General features: G+C 44.0%; 2 non-coding genes across 2 annotated transcripts; both read right to left on the bottom strand.

Moving 5' to 3' along the window:
* Positions 1-2680: 2680 nt before the first annotated feature.
* On the bottom strand, positions 2681-2753 carry Trnat-ugu (transfer RNA threonine (anticodon UGU)). Its single transcript has one exon. It is a non-coding gene; the product is annotated as a tRNA-Thr (tRNA).
* A 533-nt stretch (positions 2754-3286) lies between these two features.
* Trnat-ugu (transfer RNA threonine (anticodon UGU)) lies at positions 3287-3359 on the bottom strand. The gene has a single exon. It is a non-coding gene; the product is annotated as a tRNA-Thr (tRNA).
* Between the last annotated feature and the right edge of the window lie 8986 nt (positions 3360-12345).

Here is a 12345-nt window from a genome sequence, read left to right as displayed (position 1 = left end):
CCTTGTTACCCCTTGTTACCCCTTGTTACCCCTTGTTACCCCTAGTTACCCTTGTTACCCATTTTACCCTTTGTTACCCCTTGTGACCCTTGTTACCATTGTAACCCTTGTTACCCTTGTTACCCCTTGTTACCTTTGTTACCCCGTGTTACTCCTTGTTACCCTTGTTACCCCTTGTTATCCTTGTTACCCCATGTTTCCCTTGTTACCCTTGTTACCCCTTGTTACCCTTGTTACCCTTATTACCCCTTGTTACCCTTGTTACCCCTTGTTACCCCTTTTTACCCTTGTTACCCTTGTTACCCTTTGTTACCCCTTGTTACCCTTGTTACCTCTTGTTACTCCTTGTTACCCTTGTTACCCCTTGTTACGCTTGTTACCCTTCTTACCACTTGTTACCCTTGTTACCCTTGTTACCCCTTTTCGCCCGTGTTTCGTGTTTTTCACCCAGCTCTTTTTTTTCCCCCTTGTTACCTCTGTTTCCTTTTTTTTCCTGTTCCCCTGTTCCTCCTTTTTCCCGTGTTCCCATGTTCTGCTTGTTATCATTTTCCCTCTTTTTTCCCTGTCCTTCGTTTTCCCTTTTTTTTTATCGTTTTTGCCCTTTTACCTCAGATCCTTTTGTTCCCCTTTTTTTCCTTATTCCTAAATCCTATCTATCGGATACCTCGTATCAACTTGATAAAATAAAACTTTTGTAATGGCGAAAGTTTGAAAACGACCCCAAATAAAATTTCGCAATAATAGAACCCTGTTAGGAGAATTCTTTGTTGATAGATAGAAAATTTTCCACTCACTCACTCCACTCACTCGTTTCTCCTTCCCTGATTTTGTATCTTTGTAACTTCCTCTTTCTCCAGCAGCGAAGGCGCGAAAATTGAATTAATACAGAGGTCTGCGCCGACAGGGTCCTCACCACTAGACTCGACAGTTTCACCAGTTGTAGGTGCTAAGTGTACTTCGAAATAATCCGGAAACCTCAACAGAGTTATAAATACAGAGTTCATATTACCCTGTTCCTAGGCGTTAAAATGAAAGACAAGTGTCATTCTTAACGTCCTTCCTTTCGTAACGTTTCACAGCAACTTAACATCGAATGCAGTTGGGTTATTTATAGTTTTATTCATTTCATTGTTCAACGCGTTGCTCAAGTTCTCAGCACATTCACCACCCTTGTCTAAAATCCATTCCATTCCTATAATTTTCACGGGATCACTTGCGGTCGCCAATGGGGATCATTTGCGGTACTGTACAGTACTCTTGATGTAAACACAACACCATTTCGTGAGTCAGTGCTCGGGTACCAAGTGTGAACGGCCCCTTCGTGGTCATTACAATAGGTCATCTCCGAGTTTCTCCGGGCCTCTGTATCAAAACGAGGTTATGTGTTCAGCCTTTAATATGGAAATGATTTTTCATTTTCATGCAAATAAAAGTCATTTTCACAAGAAAGATTGCGCACTTGGACTTCATTTTGAAAGTGAGTGTTTTTGGAGCTCGGAAGTGGCCTATTTCTCATAATGCAGTCAACTCCCCCCAAGACAGACTCCTTTGGGACCAGGTGTCCGTCTGAGAGAAATATCCTTCTTAAAAAAAGTCAACTAAAAGGAGTAAAGAAAGGCAGGGACCAACTCTAGAAACTTCGCAAGGTGTCAGTCTTATAGAGGTGTCCGTTAAGAGAGATTCGACTGTATTCTTATATTAGAGAGTTTAAGCTTCACGTACACGGCAAACGTCAGATTCAAGTTGAGAGTTTCTCAAAATAGAAAACGAGCAGATAAAAACAGCTCAAAAGAATTGCGTGAAACCGTTAATTTAGCTGTAGAAATAATAAACATTAAACGATAAGTAATGGGAAAACTTGGTCACCTGGTAACGTGAGAACGTATGAACGTTTAGGGGCCGCTGGTAGCATTGAGTCTGTTCTTAAGAAAAGAGATACAACTTTAATTGCAGAATACTAGAGGAAATGATTCTGCTCACACTGTGGTGCTGTACTTTGATTAACATCATCATATGTGTTTGTTTAAGATTTTTATGGCCATCATTTCTGGCGTTATGCAAATGGCAGGAACTGGGGAGCAGTTGGAAGACATTAGTGACGCACGATCAGCTATTTCGTCTCTGTTAGGAATACCTACTTCGGTAAGTCTGTATACAAAAAGATCTCCTGTATAATTTGATAAATCATAATGAACAGGATCACAGGAAATTTGTGCTCATTGGCTTTCGTTTGATTGGTCACGCAGACTCAGAAGATAGAACTGTCTTGTACATCTTGTTAAAACAGTACCAGAGAAAAGTATTGCTCAGTAGCTTTCATTTTAATGCTCACGCTTAAAAAAATCATCCACAGACACAAAAGTTAAAACCACCTTTAACAGCATAATAAGGCTTACCACAGGAAAGTACTGCTCAGTAGCTTTCATTTGAATGGTTACACTTAACGATTTCATCCGCACACTCAAAAGTAAGAACCACCTTGTCAAAACAAAACCGGACATACCAGGGGTCAAAAGTACTACGTTATAAGTACGAGTAGGAAACAGGAGGCCAGTTTATCCCTTTGCTCATTACTTCCCGCGTTGAATATGAAAGAAAATTATTTTTTTAATTTTATAAGCCATCTGTGACAAAAAATAAAAGCCAAATTTATGCGGATCATGAAATGAAAATTATGGCTAGCCTCGTGAGAGATTTGAACTCTCGACCCCTGGTTTACAAGACCAGTGCTCTAACCACTGAGCTAACGAGGCTGACTCAGTTTTTTTGTTAAATCTTTACAATTTTTGAACCTAAATTTATAGTGCTTCAGACAATGCAATAGCTCCCATTTGAATGGTCACACTTTCAGATTTCATCCATCGACTTAAAAGTTAAAAACACCCTGTACAGCATAATAAACAGTAGCACAGGAAAGTACTGCTCAGTGGCTTTCATCTGAATGGTCACACTAGGATTCACCCACAGACTCAAAAGGTAGAACCACCTTGTACAGCATAATAAACAGTACCACAGGAAAGTACTGTTCAGTAGCTTTCATTTGAGAGGTAAAACTGGGTTTTCGTCTATTCAGGGAGTAAAAAGAACAAAGCACCGTGCGCAGAATAACATCGAAATTACGCAGTTGTAAGTTGCAGTAAAAATAGAAAATAAAAAATAGAAGGGAGAGAGAATAAATTTGCTACTAGCCAACTCTTTAAAAAAAGCTTAACAGCTAAAGTGGACTGTCATTTAGTGGGATGAGAAAATCCAAGCCACATTGATGCTTAAAAAGAGAAATATGAATAGCCCCGTGACAGATTTGAACTCTCGACCCCTGGTTTACAAGACCAGTGCTCTAACCACTGAGCTAACGAGGCTGACACAAATTTTTTCGCGATGGTCACACTTCAAGACTTCATTCACAGATCCAAAAGCCGTGGTAAAAAGTACTCTGTCAAAGACAGAAAGTGCTGCTAAGTAGTTTTCTTCTTAATGGTCACGCCTAGGGATTCCATCTATAGCCTCAATAGTTAAAAAAAACCTTATACAGTGTAATAAACAGTATCACATGAAAGTACTGCTCAATAGCTTTCACTTGAATGCTCACACTTTAGGATTTCAGCCACAGACTAAAACGTTAGAACCACCATGTATGTACAGCGTAATAAACAGTACCACAGGAAAGTGCTGCTCACTAGCTTTCATTTGAATGGTCACACTTTAGGATTTCATCCACAGACTCAGAAGTTAGAACCACTTTGTACAGCATAATAAACAGTACCACAGGAAAGTGCTGCTCAGTAGCTTTCATTTGAATGGTCGCACTTTAGGATTTCATCCACAGACTCAGAAGTTAAAACCACTTTGCACAGCGTAATAAACAGTACCACAGGAAAGTACTGCTCAGTAGCTTTCATTTGAATTATCGTACTTTAGGATTTCATCCACAGCCTCAGAAGTTAGAACCACTTTGTACAGCGTAATAAACAGTAACACAGGAAAGTACTGCTCAGTAGATTTCATTTGAATGGTCGCACTTTAGGATTTCATCCACAGACTCAGAAGTTAGAACCACTTTGCACAGCGTAATAAACAGTACCACAGGAAAGTATTGCTTAGTAGCTTTCATTTGAATGCTCACACGTGAGGATTTCATCTACAGACTCAAAAGGTAGAGCCACCTTGTATGAAGTGATGAACGGTTAGGATAGCCTGTTTTGGGCCCTTTCACAGACCCAAATGACAGATTTCCCTACCCTTTCATATACCTCAACTAGTGAGATCCCCACCCTTTCATATATCTGAAGCCTAGAAAAGGTACTCCTCTTCGGCGGAGCCTCCCCGTATAGGCCATTATTGGGAGTACCTCCTCCCCCCCGTTGAGAAACAGTCCCACAGGAAATCAATGCACCCCATTATCATTTAGTTGCTGAACGTTGTTCTTCAGGCTGATGACGATCCATTTGACCAGGCTGTGAGTCAGCTAGACACAGTGTTGGGGAAATTAGATGTGTTTAATGTGTACTTCCATTATCCGTCCCGCCCAGAGTATCAGGTAAGTTGGTTTCCTATAGAGCGTTTACACATGACATCACAGCGGGTGTCTCAAAATGAAATGGCGGCCATGTTAGCGTACTAAGCCAATCTTGTTGCATGTTGAACTTGTTTCTGTTTAACGTTTTGTTTCAGTAAATAGCCTAGTGTTTGGAATCAAACACACCAGACACAAGACCAGAACGAAGTTTACTACGTAGAATTTGTGGTAAAATATTTTGAATTGTGTCATGTTGACTTGTTTGTTCTCTGTAGCTGTTAAAGTCGATTAACTTTACAGTGGAAGAAGGTCAAACAGTTGCTTTGTTGGGAGATAAGGGCTGTGGGAAGAGCGCTTTAATGAAACTGCTTCAGAGAATTTATGATCCACAAAATGGAAGGGTAAGCCACTGTGCTGTGTAGTGATTAGTGCTAATTACGTAAGGAAGGATCAACGACGAAATCTGAAAGCAATGGTCATTCGACGCATCTCCGTGGCACGGCCTGCATTTAGGCATGCGCACAGCTATCTCGTGGATGTGCGTCATTTGACGATCTCTGTTAGATGAAAGCGAGCCATGATGCACGTGTGACGTCACATGCGTCTTGTTCCAACTAGTGTTAGATCTTTATGTGTTTCCGAGCCAATTTTTGAATTGAGTAACGGCGGCAAAACAAACCTGAACTTAACGTTCAAAATAAGTGATCTTCCCACTGGAATTTTGACTTGAAATTTGGCGAGGTAAGTATTTATTACTTCTACTTTCGAAAGCTGAAAAGAAAAGGGCAATCAAAATTTGATCATAGTCGCACTTTAATATTTCCCATTTCCATGTCTCCCATCGTTTCTATAAAGGTGAAGTTGGATGGGCAGGATATTCGCTTTCTCGATCGTCGCTGGCTTCGTCGTCAAATTGGAATAGTGCACAAGAAACCAGAGTTCTTCAACACCTCAATAGCGGATAACATTGCCTACGGGAAGGCTGATTCTACTTTGAAAGAAATCGTTCGAGCAGCAAAGGATGCTGGGGCGCACGAGTTTATAATGGATTTACCAAAGGTTGGTGGTCCATTTTTATAACAAACGGTGAAGGAATTTTTTTGGTCTTGCTATGAATAACCTATTTTACCCCTCTTCAGGGATATGCTACCATACTTAATGACGATGGATCACCGCTGACCTCTTTCCAGAAACATCTGTTATCGCTAGCACGGGCAATTATCCGAAAACCCCGGATATTGCTGTGGGAGGAGGATTTGTCAGTTATGGACAGCTCAGCATTGAATGTTCTCACTAACTACTTAGATCAGGTGCGTATTCATTGCTCTGCAAAAAAGGAGGCACAAATGTTTAAATGCCAGAAAACAGTACTGATCAGAAAAAAATATCGACGCGACTTTTTGCTGCCTTTTGAATTCGATTATGTGAATATTGAGTGATTACATGTTCGTACGTTTGTTAATTTTTACCACTTTTGTGTGGTAACGCTGTAGTAACACTTTCGTGTTATTTAAAAAAGAAACGAAACACAGTGTTTTATCTTATATCAAACACCGAGAAGATTCATAATGCGACGCAGAGAGCAGTTCTTTTTGACGAACTTCGACCTGTTTTACATTGTGATGAAACACTGCTTCGAGTCTCACATAACGACTTCAGGCCACGTGACGTTCTTTATCGTTTCCTACAGCGAAGTTGCTTTAAAGAGCTAAGTTTGCAGATAAAATGGGACCATAAAGGACACCATAAAGTGTGATCATACATTCAACATGAGTTACTCTTCTCTGCGACAATTTTAATTATACAGACTGGTTTAATGATTTCACATGTGGTTGAAAATGTCATGTGGTATTGTTTTCGGGAATAAAACCATTTCAAAGTTCGTTTTTTCATGTAACATTTCAGGCTCGTCATGGTCGCACAACAGTTGTTTCAACAAGTCACGTGTCCGTAGCGCATATTGCTGACGTCATTATTGTTCTTCATAATGGTGAAATCATTGAACAGGGGACTCCTAAGGAGTTGTTGATGTCAGGAGGAGCCTTCAGATATCTTGCTACATTGCAGGTGACTGACACTTCAGCATAGGCACGAAACGGTCACATGGAACAAAAATACTTTACTGGTTGGCAAACGACGCAGTGGGGCTAGCTTGGGTAGCATGGCGGTTTTGGTTGGGTGAGCAAACAAGACAAGGTGGGGGCAGGGATTCGCGCGCGCTTTTGCGGCTTGGCTGCTCATGAGGAGTGCGCCCGACAAAACCGCCATGCTACTCAGGCTTCAGTGGGGCAAGAAAAACGGAGATTACGTCACCTTTCTTTTCAAGGTCCCACTGCATTGTTTGCCAGCCAGCAAGGTGGTTTTTGTACCATGGGACCGTTTCATGCAAGGGCCCGTCAGCCTGCGGTACAGGTGTATTGGCCAGCTTCCGCGTGAGACTGGGTCAGTGTTGTGTCGCATTGCACTATGAGATTGTTTAGGGTCGCTATCTCTGCTATTACCAAGTTGCAGATGAAGGTGGGGCAAAACTGTGACTAAGTCCCATGGTGCAATTTGGCAAAACATGGACCCGGTCCCAAGTAAAACTTCAAAACGGACAATTTTTCGGGCCAACGATTGCTCAGTAGGACGCCTAGGGAGAAGCTGCGATCAAGAGTGGGCATGAGAGGTAGTAGAGGAAGGAAGCTGGACGTTTCCTCGCTCGACCCCCCCCCCCCCCCCCCGAAAAAAAAACCGGCTCGCAAAGAGACTTATAAGACAATAATCTATACATCTTTTTCAGCATTTTGAGTCGCAAAGTTTACACTTAGAGAAGCTCCAGAAGTCAGGTGAGGAAAACAGCAATCTCATCAAATATAAAAAACCTCGTTGTTTTCGATGGATTCGATGATCAGTTTGTGGATTTTTTTTAGCTTTATCTTCATGTCTTGTCAGAACAAGTCTCAGAGACCAAGTCCCCAGTTCAAAATGGGAAAGAAATACCGGAGTCAAGCTCAAAGGAGCAGTGGGAGGAGACTAGCCACCAAGTTAAAGGCTTCACATCGAAGCTTCGTCAGATGATCCAAGATGGGGTAAATAGTATTTCTGTCGAAAACATATCGATGACATAATGCCATAGCTAGGGGTCGATTACTTTGTAAGGTATTACTCACAAAGCGTCTGTGTTTTAATAGTTGTTAAAAACAGTGTTTTTAAAATCACTAACTGAACAGGTTTTAAATCAACATTTCTTTTCTAAGGCTTTGGTCAGCGCTAACAAAAGAAATTAATGATATGCACTGCGTTGGAAAACGCCAAAGGGAGCCTCGCGTTTTTCCCGACGATTCAACTGTCAATTACAAAACACTGGCCGTTATCTTGCCAGGGCGGATAACTCCGACGTTCACAAACTTAATATAACTTCAGATGACTCATAGTTTTGCCTTAAAGTATTTAGTAAAGGGTTTTTTACCTTCCGTCTACACCCAGAGGAGGGCAATAAATGATTTTCACCTGTACTAAGAACTTGTGGCCATTGCAGCTAAATGAAGGACAAGCGGCTTACAAAATGATCTGGATGCAACTCAAAGACCTGCCACTGTTGTTAGCGGGTGCATTGGGAGCTGCTATCACAGGAATGGTTGCCCCAGGCCTTTCATTCTTATTTGGCGAAATACAGAAGGTAAAAACAGAACCGATTAAAACAAATCAGTTCCCGGGGATATCTCCTATAATGCCCTATACTGACAGGTTTCTTCCGAAGCAAGTAACTTTACCGGGCTACAGGTATATAGAAGAACAAGTGTTAAAAAGGGGAGAGAAATCTGTCCTCTAGTTATATTTTAGGTCCTCTAATCGAAATCTGGTGGCTGTGAAAATGACAAGAAAACTCACGGTTTATTCATATTAAAAAGATGTTCTAGTAACAGCAACTAAAAGAGACGCGGTGTGTGAAAGGGATACCAGTTTTCAATGAAAGGCATACGAAAGGGATACCGGGTAAGTGGTTAGACCTCGGGCGGAGCCTTTTCGTATGAAACTTTGCAGAATACCTTGCGGATCAATTTATCACGGTATTTTAAAGGTTGTGTAAGTGAAAGACTAAACTTTTATTTTCGATAGCAAACTTTGAGACAACATAGAATAGCCTTAATACTGAATGTCAACGATCACCTATTTGGGGTCAAACATCGTAATTTCTTGTATTAATATACTAAAGCAATTTAGAACCGTTTTGCGTAGTCTAATGAAATGCACTTTGAGTAAATACTTATAAATATATTTCATTTTTACTGAAGGATTTACTCGTTTTTTTCTCAGTTCATGAATGATCCACTCAGAGTAGCGAAAGAAGGGCCATTCTGGGCTAGCATGTTTGTAGTTTTCGGGCTGTTTATAGGTTTTGGTGGCACAATAGAGGTGAGAGCACCAACATAATATTTCATCTAAGGCATTAAAAGCAACTTTTTAATATAAATCAGTTGCATCTAACGATATTCCGTTGTCTTTAATAACCATTATCTCATCGCTTATATGATCCTTTCAGAAATTTATGCTCACTTATGCCACAGAGAAGTTAAGATCAAGACTGCAGAAAATGGCTTTTGATACCACAATAAACAAGGTAGGTAAAAAGACTCACTCAAGTCCAGTGAAATGTAGCATAGCACCAGCTACAAGGATCCTTGAATACAACTAATATCCCTTCATAATCGTCCAACAGAACTCAGTCCCCCAAATTCCGGGAGTAGCAGATATTTCGTATTCGCTTAGTGCCGCGGAACAACAGTTTCCTAGCGTATCTCAGACTCCAGGAATGGGTTTGCCGGGACGCTTGGGTATGCCTTCAGCCGATGGGGTTTTTTCTCAAGTGCCATCGTCCGAGATGACTGGATCTCCATCCTTAGGAGCGTTCCAAGGATTGACAGACATGCCAACTGGGATCTCATCTGTTCAAGGTCTTACAGGACTTTCATCAGGAATTCTACCTTCCCAAGGACTGGCAAGTGCAACAGGGACGCCAAATGGAATTTTCTCTAGTCAAGGCTTTGTAGGGTTATCGGGACTACCGACAGAAACTACACTTATCCAAGGACTTGCAGGAATATCAGGGATACCGCAAGCAATTCCCTCCGTCCAAAACCTGCAAAGGATTCCAGGATTCCCAGCAGGAATACTACCTGGTGCGTTTGGCAATGAACTTGGAGAGGTAGTACCTGCAGTAGTAGGTGGAGAAGTTGGGGCAATATTGTCTGATTCTTCTGTAGATGGAGGACTTGGAGCCGTAGTGGTTGGGACAGTAGGTGAAGGTTTAGGAGTGAAGGTCCCCGGCGCTGTAGGTGGAGGTATTGGGGCTATGCTACCGGGCGCAGTGAATGCAAAAATTGACACTTTGGCACCTGGGGCAGTGAGCGGTGAAATTGGGGCAATGGTGTCTGGCTCTGTAGAAGGAGGCCTTCATGCAATATTGCCCAATGCGGTTGGCACAGGTATTGAAGGGATGATACCTGGAGCCGTTAACAAAGGATTGGAGGCGGTTGAGCCTGGTGCTGTAAGCGGAGGTCTTGAGCCAAGTCTGTCTGGTGACGCAGAACGTAGTCGTGGAGTATTGATACCTGGTACAGTAGGCGGAAGTGTTGCAGCGATTATTCCTGGCGTGGTAAGTGGAGGTATTGGTGATATGTTTTCTGGCGCAGTGAGTGGAGGTGCTGAAGCTGTGATCACTGGGGCAGCTAGTGGAGGTTTAGGGGCGATGGTGCCTGCCAGCGTTGCCACAGGTCTTGGGGCAATTATGCCTGGAAAAGAAGAAAGTGGTCTTGGAGCAATAATTCCTGGTGCAGGGGGCGGAGGTACTGGAGCTGTGTTGACTGAGGCAGTTGGTAGAGGTCTTGGGGCGATGGTGTCTGGTAAGGTAGGAAGCGATCTTAAGGCAATGGAACCTGGCAGAATAAGTGGGATTACCGGAGCTGTACTGTCTGAGGCAGTTGGTGGAGGTTTAAAGGCGGTGGTGCCTGCTAGCGTTACCACAGGTCTTGGGGCAATGGGTTCTGTCAAAGCAGAAAGTGATCTCGGGGCAATTTTGCCTGCCAGAGAAAGCGGGGTTACCGGAGCTGAATTGTCTGGAGCGGTTGTGGGAGGTTTAGGGACGATGGTACCTGGTGCTGTTACGGAAGGTCTTGGGGTAATAGTGTCTGGTGAAGCAGAAAGTGGTCTTGGAGCAATGGTACCTGGCGCAGTGAGCGGAATTACCGGAGCTGTGTTGAATGAGGCAGTTGGGGGAGGTCTTGGAGCAATGGTGACTGGTAAGGCAGGAAGCGGTCTTGAAGCAATCGTACCTACCGCGGTGGGCGGGGTAACCGGAGCTGCATTGTCTGGAGCGGTTGTGGGAGGTTTAGGGGCGATAGTACCTGGTGCTGTTACGGAAGGTCTTGGGGCAATAGTGTCTGGTGAAGCAGAAAGTGGTCTTGGAGCAATGGTACCTGGCGCAGTGAGCGGAATTACCGGAGCTGTGTTGAATGAGGCAGTTGGGGGAGGTTTAGGGGCGGTGGTACCTGGTGCTGTTACCGAAGGTATTAGCGCAGTGGTGTCTGGTAAAGCAGAAAGTCGTCTTGTAGCAATGGTACCTGGCGCAGTGAGCGGAGTTACTGAATCTGCATTGTCTGAAGCGGTTGCGGGAGGTTTAGGGGCGATGGTGCCTGGACGCGTTACTGGAAGTCTTGGTGCAATGGTGTCTGGTAAAGCAGAAAGTGGTCTTGGAGCAATGGTACCTGGCACGGTGAGCGGAGTTACGGGAGCTGTGTTGACTGAGGCAGTTGCTGGAGGTTTAGGGGCGATGGTGCCTGGAAGTGTTACTGGAGGTCTTGGGGCAATGATACCTGGCGCAGTGAACGGAGTTACTGGAGCTGTATTGTCTGAAACGGTTGTGGGAGGTTTAAGGGCGATGGTGCCTGGTGCTGGTACGCAAGGTCTTGGGGCAATGGTGTCTAATAAGACAGAAAGTGGTCTTGGAGCAAAGATACCAGGCGCATTAAGCGGAGTTACTGGACCTGTGTTGAGTGCGGCAGTTGGGCCTGGAAGCGTTACTGGAAGTCTTGGGGCAGCGGTGTCTGGTAAGGCAATTAGTGGACTTGGAGCAACGATTCCAGGTGCAGTAAGCGGTGTGACTGGAGCTTTCTTGCCTGAGGTAGTTGGAGGAAGTTTAGGGGCGATTGTTCCTGGTTCTGTGACGGGAATTCATGGGGGAATGGTGTCTGGTAAGACAGAAAGTGGTCTTGGAGCAGTAATTCCTGCCGTAGTGAGCGGCGGTACTGGAGCTGTGTTGACTGAAGCAGTAGGTGCAGGGCTTGGGGCGATGGTGTCTGGTATGGCAGAAAGTGGTCTTGGAGCATTGGCCCCTGGCGTAGTCGGTGGTGTTACCGGAGCTGTTTTTTCTGAAATAGCTGGGGGAGGTTTAGGAGCAATGGTGCCCGATGCTGTTACCTCAGGTCTTGGGGCAGCGGTGTCTGGTAAGACAGATAGTGGATTCGGAGCAATGATTGCAGGTGTAGAAAGCGGTGTGACTGGAGCTTTATTACCTGAGGTTGCTGGAGGAGGTTTGGGGACCAAGCTGCCTGTTATGGCAGAAAGTGGCCTTGGAGCAATGATGCCAGATGTGATAAGCGGAGGTACAGGAATTCTGTCGCCTGAGGCAGTTCGTGGGGGATTAGGGGCGATGGTGCCTGGTAGCGTTACCGGGGTTGTTGGGGCATTGGTATGTGGTAAGGCAGAAAGTAGTCTTGGAGGAATGATTCCAGGCGCAGTAAGCGGAGTTACTGGAGCAGTGTCGACTGAAGCAGTTGGTGGGGGTTTGG

Source organism: Porites lutea, chromosome 3 (genome assembly GCF_958299795.1).
Source record: "Porites lutea chromosome 3, jaPorLute2.1, whole genome shotgun sequence".
In the NCBI taxonomy this organism is placed as follows: Eukaryota; Metazoa; Cnidaria; class Anthozoa; order Scleractinia; family Poritidae; genus Porites; species Porites lutea.
This window is presented reverse-complemented; position numbering and strand designations above follow the sequence as displayed.